Here is a 13,837-nt window from a genome sequence, read left to right on the forward strand (position 1 = left end):
TTACCCATAATTCCTTGTGCTCTCCAAAGCATTATGCCTGGGTCTCCTTTCTCATGACCCATCAAATACTCCAGTTTCTTCATGAGCATTTCATTGATGACCACCATTTGCTTCAAAAACTTAGATATGTGTCCCACTGCCTTATATACAGGAGTGTTAATCATCTGCATTATTTCTCACCTACATGCTCTCTTCTTGTCAGTTGATCCTGTTAAACACCAGGCCCAACATCCTAACACTGTAAAAGGTAAGGATAATGTTGCCAATTTTCAGTGATGATAGGAGATAATGGCCCCAAAATTGCATAAGGTTTCTCCTGGTTTCTTGCCATACCTTTGTGAGACCAGTGGAACCTGCAGGGAAATGGCATCAACGGCTAAAAATGGCCATCTCCCTGGGGATTCTGCCAGAGATACAGCAGCAGAGCAGGAAAACCCCACAACATTTAAGGGCCACAAATTCCAATTGTAATTATCAATGAGATAGCTCATAACAGCTGAATGGAAAACTGTTTATATTATCTAAATCACAAATGTTTGGGAAGAACATTAAAAGGTTTGGGGTTTGCATGACTGAGTAAACTGTTCAAGTTCGATCTCACTTTATGACAATTAATTCTTCAAATGCATTGTAACTGAACCATAGACCTAACCATAAAAAGTCTTAGGGCCAGAAATTCATCTCCTCAATGCCACACGTCAGCGCCGCTATTTGTGGTCGGGATATCCGGGATGGAATCATTCACCTGCGGTCCCAGTGATCTTAACCCCAATTTCCCTTTCAACATTAGTCCCACACCTTCCCTTCCCTCTGTTACTGATCAACACAGTGTCCTCTTGGCCACAATGCTGAAATAAAAGCCATCCAATATGACATCAAGAAATCAACTCATCACCCTTATGCATTCTCTTAGTGACTGTCTTGTGTGTCTTTGCCTATCCTACTGATGTCACGCAGTGCTACCCCAGTGGCTGCAGCATGGCTGGTGGAAGGCTGCTGACTTTCAGTGGGAGACACTGCACGTGGCCTTGCTGGTCGACCTTGAGGAGCTGGTGGCTGGGAGTGTCAGATCAATCATCTTCTTCTTGTTCTTCTTCACTCTCCTCTCCCTTTTCTTGGTCATCCACTGGCTGGGCAGGCTGCATTTCTTAGGTATGTGAAATGAGGAAGGCACAAGGGTGCAGTTGTGGTGAGGGGAGAGTGGGAAAGCAAGAGGTGCATGCCAGAAGGAGGATAACGTGTGAGGATACCAGCATCTTGTATCCTTTCAGCCCTGCCGCTGGCCAAGGGCTCAGCCATGCCCCTGCCAAGAATGGCCAGCACTGTTTCCACCAAGGGGGTGAGGTGAAGCTAGGAATAGGAAATGTGCCTCGTGATTGGTACAGATTGTTGGTAGGTGAGTGATTGGGGTGGGGGGATCATGCATTGAGCAGTGTGTGAGGCTAGTGATGCAGTTAGTAGGAGATAGCTTTTGAAGATGCATACACTGACTTTGACCGGTGGTCTGAGGTCATGAAACTTCTTTGGTCACTGGAGCCAGGTGGTGGGGGCGACACTGCTGGCAGTGATGGCCTCAGTGATGTGGTCCCACAACATTCTTTCTGGAGGGCCTCCTGCCCCCTGTGGGTACAGGACCTCTCTTGCAGTGTTGACCTTCTGTACAAAGCTGGAGTGCTGCGTGCAAGACCCTGGGTGCCCCTTCCCTGGCTTGCTGAGCCAGTTGTGTTAGTGCTGAAGCACTTTTACCATTTTTTTAGGTGTGGAGGACAATTCCGCTTTAAGAGCTGAAGACTCCTATTTGGGAATTCTCTTTAATGTTTATGTTTTTTTTGAAAGGCAGTAAGGGCTGAAAATGTAATTTTTCACTTGATTTTAATTTATATTAGTTCTGAGTGCATTGCCCCTTTAATTCATAGCCACTTTAATTGCCCATAATGCCTTGCGAACTCCACAGCCTCACTCCCAGAGGCTGTAAGAAGCAGCAACGCCGACTGTGGACGGGAACTTCGGGTCGGAGGACTCCATTAACACCACCAAGAGGGCGCTGCATGGTAAATTAGCGCTGCGCTCCACATTGCCAACCTCCAGAGCCAATTGTTCAACGTTAGCACCGCGGCCATTTTCAGCAGTCGTTAACACAAGTTGCCGGTGACCCCGACAATTGTGTTGGTGCGCACAAATTTTCCCCCCCTTATTGTCTAGCATATGTCCATCGCACTTCAAAGTGGCAAATGTAATTCATCTTAAATAAAAGAGGAAAGTTGCCATTCATTGACCCGGAACCTAAAATTTACAAGAAATGATAAACACCCTCTGACTGACCTTTATAAATAGCTACCAGTAACTGGATTGGCCTGTTTAAATCACTGGCTTGAAAGGACAGGCCAGATTAGCAGTTGAAGATCACAAGCATGCTCCAAATGCGTGACTCTCGGTGAGCAAAGCTATGGGAGATATGATTATATACAGACTAAGCGATCTCCTGTGGCATTGCACATGGAAGGGGTCTCATTTTGAAATTGGGCGATTGTGTAAAAAGGATGATATCGGATCGGCCGCCCGTTATACATCTCTCTCGATGGAAATGAACATCAGGGGGCTGATCCGATAGCGCCCGTTTTACACTATCGCCCAAAGTCAAAATTAGCCCCGGGGTCAAGACCAAATGGAGTTTTCATTAGTTTCAGAGGGTTAGAAGATGGGGGATTATTGGACCAGGCTGTGCAGATGTAATTCAGTCTCCATTTTAAAGCACTGACGCCCCTTCCCCACATTCATTCAGGGCTCAACTAAGTTAAATAGCGGGAGAGGTGCAGACCATGCGAAAGCCTCAGATATTCTGAGGGGTGTGGAGAACAATGCAGGGGCAAGAGGTACCTCCAGAATTGGCACTTGTTGTGTATGTCCCTTTAAGGGAATAACTGGTCTCAGACTGCAGTACCGGCAGTGACCACCCCTGTATAAAAGGCCCTAGCAGGCTTCTGTAGTTTCAGTTTCCAGGTTGTCTCCATTCAGTAAAGACTTGTTAAACCAACTCCTGCATTCTGTGTCTCCATTAACACACGGATCTAATACTAGCGACGAGTAAGAAACGAACTTACCTGCAACTCGGCAGCATCTCAGACGACGTTATTGAAGGTCGAAGCCAGAAGAAAGAAAAAAAAATAATCCAAGAAACTCGAGAAACGGGCGTCGACCGTGGGCAACCACCCTCCAAATCATCGGATTGAAAACTTGCAGGAGAGACGGTCAAGAGCCAGGCTTGGTTCTCCAGTCTGGTTTCCCAGCTAATCGGGCTGGTGGCAGGTAGTGCACTGATCCTTCCTGGGCTGCGGCGGGCTAGAGCTCGATCGGGTGGCTCTGCAACGGGGCCGGGCAGCGAGTCGGGAAGCAAAGAGAGAGAGAGAGGGTGGAGCACACAGGGCGCGGCCGGTGCTTCGAAGCCGGGCAGCGTTCGGACCTAAGAAGAGGGAGGGAAGTGTCCCAGAGGGTCCGCTCCACGACGGGAACGGTTCTTCAATTAACGGAGCAAATATTGAAGCGCGATAGAAAAATAAAAATACCGCGGAGAACAGCGTTGGCAGCAGCGGCAGCTGGCGCCATCTTAACTCGGCGGGGAAGAAGGAAAAGCGCGGGAGGCGCCATTTTGATCCATCGGGGACGAAGGAAAACCGCGGGAGGTGCCATTTTAGATTTTTAAGATGCCAAAGACTGGCGATATCACTGCCTTCGATAATGCAATAGAAGACTGGACCACGTATGTGGAAAGAGTCGAGGTATATTGCGAGGCAAACGAAATAGCCGATGAGAAAAAGGCATCGGTATTGCTAAATTTAATGGGCGCAAGAACGTACGGCCTATTGCGGGACCTGATTACTCCAGCCAAACTGAAGGCGAAGAGTTTTAACAAAATTGTTGCTATCCTACAGGAACACCTAAATCCTACACCGCTGCTGATAGCAGAAAGATTTAAATTCCACAGGAGAAGTCAGCATAAAAATGAGAGCAATGCTGATTACCTTACGGAACTACGCAAGCTATCAAAGCACTGCCAGTTCGGAGCAGGACTGGCAGATACCTTACGGGACAAATTTGTCTGTGGACTCCTGAGTGAAGGAACCCAGAAGAGGTTACTCTCAGAGAAAGAGCTGACGCTAGATAAGGCTTTCAGCGTGGCAGTATTGTACGAAGCAGCAGCAAGGGGAGCTGCGGAAATACAACAAAAGCCACAGGAATACGGCACCCACGAAATGACACGGTGATTTGCAAAATGTTATCGCTGCGGCAGAACAAACCATGACCAGAAGGACTGCTGGTCCAAGGACAAAATATGCAGGCAATGCGGAAAGATGGGACACATTGCACGAGTTTGCAGGTCTGGGAAGAAGATCAACGACAACAAAAAGGCTACTAAGGAACCGTACAGTAAAGTACAAAAGATGATGGACAGTAGTTCCGAAGACCAGATGAGCGATAGTGAATCCGGGAACAGGAGACTAAGCTGTCTCAAACTTCACAACGTAATCGCAAAAGAGGATCGCCGAACCATTTGGGTCACCCTCACGATAGCAGGGTCCCAAGTCAAAATGGAATTGGATACAGGATCAGCTCTAACCGTCATGAATCGACGAGACTATGAGCGGCTATTCTCACACATACCCTTGAGAGAGACATCCATTGTCTTGAGGACGTATACGGGGCAAAAAGTATACCCCAGAGGAAAAATAAGGGTGCCTGTCGAATACAACGGCAAGAAAATACGGAAATTGTATCTCTACATTCTGCAAGATGGTGGACCACTGTTATTGGGACGTGAATGGATCAGAAAGATAAGTTTAGACTGGCACTCCATTCAGGTACTGACGGTGGCTGGTAAAAAGGATGACGACGTCACTCCTGGACGTTTGTCAACAATCTTAGCTGACGCCAAAGAGGTATTTCAACAAGAACTGGGCACTCTTAAAGGCGTAACTGCCTCGATAAAAATAGAGGAGAATGCAATTCCCAAGTTTTTCAAAGCAAGACCGGTATCATATGCAATTTGCCCAGCCATCGAGGCAGAGCTGGAGAATCTGGAGAATGCAGGCGTGTTATCTAAGGTAGACTGGAGCGAGTGGGCGACACCCATCGTTCCTGTCATGAAGAAAACGTTAAACAATAAGTCTGAGGAGCCAAGGAAGGTTCGCATCTGTGGGGACTTCAAGGTGACGGTGAACCCAGTCCTTCACACAGTACAATATCCTCTTCCAAGGATAGAAGATATCTTCGCCTCACTATCTGGAGGGAAGCGTTTTACAAAAATTGACCTGGCACAAGCATATTTGCAGATGGAGGTTGAAGAATCCTCTAGGAAGTATCTCACGATAAACACTCGCAAAGGTCTTTACCAGTATAATCGACTGGTATTCGGAGTAGCATCAGCTCCGGCGATATGGCAAAGAGCGATGGAACAAGTCCTGCAAGGGATTCCGGGGACTCAGTGTTACTTGGACGACATCCTAGTGACAGGTGAAGATGACAGTGAACACCTTGCCAACCTAGAGCAGGTGCTCACTAGACTACGTGAACATGGGCTATGAGCCAATCGCCCCAAGTGCGAGTTTTTTAAGAAACAGATATCATATTGTGGTCACGTGATTGATGAAGAGGGGTTGCATAAGTCCCCTGACAAAATTGAAGCGGTAGTTAAGGCTCCAGCGCCTGAAAATGTGTCGCAACTGAGGTCATTCCTCGGATTGGTGAATTACTACCATAAGTTTTTGCCGAATTTGTCCACAATTCTGCATCCACTGAACGCCCTACTACGAACGGGAGTAGCATGGAAATGGAGCGATGAATGTAAGCGGGCCTTTCAGAAGAGTAAGGACCTAATCACTTCAAGAGAAGTATTGGCTCACTACAACCCATCACTACCGATAAGACTGGCGTGTGATGCGTCTCCCTACGGCATTGGGGCGGTACTGACACATAAATTCCTTGATGGTTCAGAGAGGCCGATAGCTTTTGCGTCACGCTCGTTAACTTCAGCCGAGCATAACTACGCCCAGATCGACAGAGAGGCCCTCAGCCTGGTGTGGGGGGTGAAGAAGTTCAATCACTACCTGCACGGTCAGAAATTTACTCTACTAACTGATCATCAACCTCTCATCTCCATTTTCAACCCTCAGAAGGGCGTACCGATAATGACGGCACAACGGCTACAGAGGTGGTCCCTTTTCCTAGGGGCACACCAATATGACATCGAGTACAAAGGAACTAAACAGCATGGGAACGCTGATGGATTGTCGCGCCTACCATTGCCGACGGTGGAAGAAGAACTGGCAGTGGATCCAGTGGAGTTATTCCACTCGACTATAGTCGAATGTCTCCCTGTGACGAATGCAAACATAGAAAAGGAAACATGAAATGACCCGACACTCTCCTGGGTCTATGATTTAACGGTGAAGGGATGGCCAGCACATGGCGAACCACTGCTGCCAGCATTCTCGCCGAGAAGAGAACAGCTGTCAGTGTGCAGAGGAACCTTGATGTGTGGATCCAGAGTAGTAATTCCACCCAAATTGAAGGATAGAGTGCTCAATGAGCTTCATGAGGGTCATCTGGGAGGGGTAAAAATGAAGAACTTAGCCAGAGCGTTTGTGTGGTGGCCGGGAATCGATAGAGAAATCGAAGAGATGACCAAGAGCTGTACAGGATGCCAGTAGGTCCAAAACGCCCCACCACAAGCCCCTCTACATCCATGGGAGTGGCCCTCATCTCCATGGCAAAGGGTGCACATTGATTTTGCTGGTCCCTTTATGGACTCGATGTTTTTAATTGCGGTGGATGCACATTCAAAGTGGCCAGAGGTAATAAAAATGTCCTCAACCACCACACAAAAAACTATCACAGTCTTACGAACCATATTCGCCAGGAATGGGCTGCCTGAACAGATTTGCTCTGACAATGGACCACAGTTTGTGTCTGAAGAGTTCCGGAGGTTCTTAAAGAACAATGGTGTTAAGCATTACACATCCGCCCCATATCATCCAGCCACTAATGGATTGGCCGAGAGGTTTGTTCAAACATTCAAGAAGGCTATCAAGGCAATGTGTAATGAAGATATACCCCTACAACACAAGGTGGATAACTTCTTGTTTGCCTACCGGAATGCGACACATGCGGTTACCAACCAAACTCCAGCCATGATGTTCTTCAATCAAAGACTACGATGCTGCTTGGATTTGGTTAAGCCAAACATCAGAAGAGATGTGGAGAACAGGCAGTTTCAGAATATGAATGAAAGGCCAACGAGGAGTTTTAAGATAGGTCAACCAGTTTTGGCCCGGGACTACCGCACAGAGAAATGGCAGCCAGGAACAATCTGTACACGGCAAGGACCTCTAATGTATACCGTGGACGTTGGAGAGAGCATTGTAAGACGCCATGCTGACCAGATTCTAGAGTCACTGGAAAACGTCAACTCCACACCACGATCTGATACACCTGGCGATGAAACCGAAGTACCAATTGCATCTACCGCCGAATCGGTGATATTGGAAGCAGACGAGCCAAACAACGACATTGATCCCGACTCAACCTTGCCAGAAGAACCTGATATCCCAAAGAGGCGTTATCCAGACAGAATCAGGAAGCCTCCTCAAAGACTGAACTTATAATTGCTTAACTTCAACCAATGTATCTAGCAACCGTAATTGTAATTGTAATTAGTTATTATTTAGTTGTTAAATGAATGTTATGTACTGTTTATCTAAAAGGGGAGGAATTGTTGTGTATGTCCCTTTAAGGGAATAACTGGTCTCAGACTGCAGTACCGACAGTGACCACCCCTGTATAAAAGGCCTTAGCAGGCTTCTGTAGTTTCAGTTTCCAGGTTGTCTCCATTCAGTAAAGACTTGTTAAACCAACTCCTGCATTCCGTGTCTCCATTAACACACGGATCTAATAGCACTGACTGGATCAAAATGTGGAGGGAGGATAGTGAGGTGAACAAGGGGTGGGGAAAGCGAGCTGGGAGGGAGTGAGGGCCACAAAATACCTGGAGGAGGCAGAGACCTGGGGCAGCAGAAGGATATAAAACCTGCTGCTGCTTAAATGGGCACTGGCAGCATTAGAGGCAGCAAGCAACCAGCATGACAGGATGGCAGACAGAGCAAAGAAACGAGCGGCACTTTGTGGCGGGACCTGACTGCGACGATGAGTGCCGCCTCCTTGAACCCCAAGACTTTGAAGCACAAGAAGATGTTTAGTATCCTCTCCAGAGCAGCCAAGGTACGCTACCTGCTCTTTGACCCTTATATATGTGGCATTAGTTCATTCATTGCCCTCACAGTGCCAGAGGAATCAAAGAGGTGAAAGTGGAATCTGAATGAGGGGAGCTCAGGCTCCACAGAAGCCAACCCCTGGCTCCAGAGCCCGTGAACTCAGATTTCTGGGGTCATGTTCTAAAGAGAAGGATGCCGGATGAACATCACATTCACTTGAAGGCAGTGAGGACCATCTCGGAGGACCTAAGACAGACGACAGAGGTTACAGTGGAGTTCAATGCCATCCTCAGTGCCGATAGCTGAGAAGGATCTGACACATTGCAGTGCTCCCTGCAGCAGGTCATGACACCACAAACATCTGCCTGACAGAGAGGCCTCCAAACCTGTCAGTGCATCCAAATTGGATGCTTTGACCACTGGCCTTTGCCCCTTGGGGAATGTTTGCTGAGAACAATGGAAAGGGGCCTCTGTGAGTTGAGCCACATCCTGGTTAAACAAGTTATGCAGGTAATTTCTACAAGCTTAACTTAAGTTTGGTACAATTCTGGTGTAAATGGCAGAATTTCTGGGACAATAGCTTTGGTCTTATTATCCTGTCATTGCCCTACAGACACCACTTTAGGAATAGGCACACCTTCCGCCAGCAGTCTATTCCACCAGAATTAAGTGTGTATTTTAGAACGGGTGTAACACTGGCGTATCTGATTTACTCCCCAAATTCCGGGCCCCCCCGTGCTAGAACTACATCATTTTTGCACACAAAAAAAAACTCTTAATTTTGGGCCCATAAATGCTGTCCTTATTTTTATTTTAGTACTTTTACAAAACTTACAGCAGTTTGGTAAGCAGTGAAGTCGGGTTGGTTGCAGCATAGGAGTTTCTCTGCAGTGCAGGCGGGAAGCTGGGAGAGACAAAACTAAGGCACTGCAGCGCCACCACTGGCAGGGGAGGGTGTAACTACAGCGTGACAAGTCTCAGGCAGTTTCCATTCTAAACGTGGACATCGAAATTTATAATGGAAGAAGTTAATACAGGAAGTGAAAACCCTTCCCATACAGTCTACTCCTCTTAATTCAAGGTTACTTAATTTAAATTATTAGATAATTCACTTTTGTTAGTGCAACAAACAGGAGTAGACTATTTAAAGCACCAGAGCCTCACCTAGGATTATTTTGTTTTGCATATGCCTTTATTTATGAATCATTTGCAACAGTGATTGCATTTCACATACACCTCACTGGAAGTAAATCCTGCCACTAGAGTGTGCAGCACGTGCTTAGCAGTATCTCAGTCAATTCATTCTGAGGGCACACATGAGGCATACAAAAAGTATGGTCGTTCAATTATTCAAATAATAATGCATCATATCTAATATTTTTGCAAAAATGAAGAACAACAGCTTTTCAAAAGGTTTATGCATTATTAATCCAGAGGTTTAACAATCTCTATCCTGCTTGATTGGGATTCCAAGCTGCAACTGGGTGAAAGCGGGTGCTAATCCTGCGTCCATTCGCTGGGGTGAGACAGAGGGACCTGAATCCTCCGGCCTCGCTAGAGAGTTGTGATCGGTTGTCAGGACCTAACCGTCACAGAACCGAGACCTTTTTAAAAAATTGTTCGAATTAAGGCAAAGCCTCTGCCAACTGACACTGCCGGTGACAGGTTAGGCTGCTGATGTGTGGTGCACAGCTGTTGTTATGGAAACCAACATCTCCTAGCAACAGGATGTTTTCTCGGCTTGGACGGAGGCTACTTGGTGTATTGATGTTTGGCGGTGTAACACTGGAATAACTCTGGGCCAGAATCTGCAACGTTGCATTAGATTTGACCCTTACATCAAATTAAAGCTATGTGAAATTATCACTGGACGCCCGCCGTTTGACATAGAGAGGCTAGGAATAAAATCTGGGGATGGCGCAGCCTGTTGGGACCCCACTACATGGAGTTCTTTGCGGGGAACCGGAGCAGAGGAGCTTTTGTTTATCTGTCTCTTTCAGATGCCGACTGACCAGCTGTGCATTTTCTATTTTCACTTGACATCTCGCCTCCCCGCCTTGGCAGCACCAATATGGCTGCTGTAAGGGAATCTCTGGCAAACGTTTTAATATAACATAGTGGGACACTCACTGGCTACCTGCTGATATTTACGATCCATCAATTAATTGATGAAAACAATGGCACTTCCTTGAATACAACAGTGACGATAGGGGCCTAGAAATTGAATAAGTACCGAAAACGTGCTCGAGGATCGCAAAGCGCGCTCAACTTGCAACTGTTCGGAGGACTGCAGGCAGCACGCAAACTTCAGAGCAGACTGCAGTGGGAGCAGATAGCCACTGCGGTAAATGCCAGCAGTTGAGCCCCGAGGACCTCACACAAGTGGTGAAGATCAGCCAATTGAACTTCAAATGCCGTATCCCACCATCTGCACCACCAGCCTCACACACTGCTCAATGCACCACACCCCCATCACTCATCTACCAACAATCTCTACCAAACACAACTCACACCTCATATTTATAGTTTCATCTCACCCTTACACACATACCACTGCTGCATCACACCCACATCTCACAGTTTACACACACTGTCAGCTATTCAACCACGACAGGCACATCACCCAAACACATTGCACCCACACCCACTGACACACACATCACCCAAACACATTGCACCACACTCACTGACACACTTCACCCAAACACATTGCACCACACTCACTGACACACATCACCCAAACACATTGCACCACACTCACTGACACACTTCACCCAAACACATTGCACCACACTCACTGACACACATCACCCAAACACATTGCATCACACTCACTGACACACTTCACCCAAACACATTGCACCATACTCACTGACACACTTCACCCAAACACATTGCACCCACACTCACTCACACACTTCACTCAAACACATTGCACCCACACTCACTGACACACACATCACCCAAACACATTGCACCACACTCACTGACACACTTCACCCGAACACATTGCACTGTGATGAAATATTTCCATTCATCACTGCCTGTGACTGAGATCGGTTTCAGTGTCATTTCCCTTCCCCCAGACCTCATTGTATTGTGTACTGGAATGTGCTGTATTGTATACTGGAATGTGCTGTGTGTAGGGCTCCGCCCATACCTGGCCCCGTTTGTAAGCTAGCTTCAGTCAAGCCCCAGTCTCCAGAAGGACGACATCTCTCTCGCTTACGTGTTTCGTTCTAAGTTAATAAAAGCCTTGTTTTGTTCTGCTACCTTCGAGTCTCGGAATTATTGAGGCACATCAATGTTATTAACTTATTTTTCAACACTATGGATCAACTCCTGAAACCCGAACGTTTGGATTTGGATCAACATGCTCCGGACGCATCAGCACGCTTCGGACACTGGTTTGAGTGTATGGAATTCTTCCTGGACAATTCCGCAGCCGTCAAAGACGCTACGGACGCTGCAAGGATGAGACTCGGAATTCTGCGGAATTGGGTAAGCCACCAGGTTTACCCCCTCATCCAAGACGCTGAGACGTACCTGGCCGCCTGCGACATCTTAAAGGCGCATTGCCAGCAGCCTACGAATGAGGTGTATGCTAGGCACCTGCTCGCCACCCGCGCACAGCGACCTGGGGAATCGGTGGAGGAGTTCCTAAGCACCCTGAAAATGCTTGGCAAAGACTGCAAGTGCCGAGATGTAAAAGCCGCAGTGTACACTGACGAGCTTGTTCGCGATGCCTTCATCACAGGCCTCAGCTCCACTTACATCCGGCAAAGACTGCTGGAAAAAACGGGGTTGGACCTGAAACAGGCTGCGGACACCGCGCGATCCCTGGATGTGGCCCAGAGAAACTCGGACGCCTACTCTTCAGCCCGCGCCGTCCACGCCGCCACGTGTGCACCGAGGGCGCCGCCATCTTGGAAGGCATCTTTCCCGCCCGACAGCCCGACACCGGCTGGGCCCCGCTCTCCCCCCAGAAGCCCTACGACAGCCGCGACGCGTCAGGGACCCAACTGCTACTTCTGCGGGCAGCCAAAGCACACCAGAAACCTGTGCCCGGCGAAAGGCACCACCTGCTTTAAGTGCGGTAAGAAGGGGCACTTCGGGAAGGTGTGCAGAGGGAACCCCGCCGGAAAACCAACCGCCGGAAAACCCGCCACCGCCGCGTGTGCGCCGTGGGAGCGGCCATCTTGGACGCCATCTTGCCCGACCTCGTGGGGTCCGCCATCTTGTGAGCAGACAGCGTGGACGCCATCTTGTATCGATCAGGGCCCTACAGTGGCATCGGTCACAGTGGACCAGACCAGGCCGCACCCGCTATCCAGATCAATGGTGGACATCGAGGTAAACGGGTGCTGGGTTAAATGCTTAATTGACAGTGGAAGCACGGAGAGCTTTATCCACCCAGAACTGGCACAACAACTCTCCCTAAAGGTGGGCCCTACTCAGGGTACCATCTCTATGGCTGACAAAACCCAGACATCGGCCATTCTGGGTTACTGCACGGTACAATTGTGCGTTAACGGAACTGTATATGATAATTTTAAAGTATTAATCATGAAGAACCTATGTGCGAGCGTGATCTTGGGCCTGGATTTCCAGTGCAACCACCAAAGCATCACGCTCAAGTACGGTGGGTCCCAGCCGCCCCTCACAGTGTGCGGTCTGGCTACCCTGAAGGTAAAGCCGCCTTCGCTATTCGCGAACCTTACCCCTAACTGCCGGCCAATAGCGACCAAAAGCAGGAGGTACAGCTGGGAGGACAGGCGGTTTATCGCGACCGAGGTAGACAGGCTCCTGAAAGAGCGCATTATTGAACGCAGCAACAGCCCGTGGCGCGCCCAAGTGGTAGTGGTAAGGGGTAGCGAGAAGAAACGGATGGTGATCGACTATAGTCAAACGATCAACAGGTACACCCTACTAGACGCCTACCCGCTACCCCGCATATCAGAAATGGTGAACCAAATCGCCCAATACCGGGTGTTCTCCACCATCGACCTCAAGTCAGCGTACCACCAGCTCCCTATCAGACCAGAGGACCGCCCGTACACCGCCTTCGAGGCGAACGGACGCCTCTACCAATTCCTCAGAGTCCCCTTTGGGGTGACGAATGGGGTCTCGGTCTTCCAGAGGGAGATGGACCGCATGGTCGATGACCACCACTTGCAGGCAACCTTCCCCTACCTCGACAATGTCACCATCTGCGGTCACAACCAGCAGGATCACGACTCGAACCTCGAGAGGTTCCTGAAAACCGCACAAAAACTCAACCTCACCTACAACGAGGACAAGTGCGTTTACAACACCACGCGCCTCTGCATACTAGGCAGCGTGGTGGAGAATGGGGAAATCGGACCAGACCCCGACCGATTGCGCCCCCTACGGGAGCTGCCCCTGCCCAACACTCCCAAAGCCCTGAAAAGGTGCCTGGGGTTATTTTCTTATTATTCCCAATGGGTCCCCAACTACTCCGACAAAGCCCGCCCCCTCTTGAAAGCATCCTCTTTCCCGCTCTCTGCTGAGGCCCACGCCGCCTTCAAAAGCATTAAGCAGGATATTGAGTG

The sequence above is a fragment of the Somniosus microcephalus genome, chromosome 11 (genome assembly GCF_052327205.1).
Source record: "Somniosus microcephalus isolate GS21.2 chromosome 11, FLI_Smic_1.0, whole genome shotgun sequence".
NCBI lineage: Eukaryota > Metazoa > Chordata > Chondrichthyes > Squaliformes > Somniosidae > Somniosus > Somniosus microcephalus.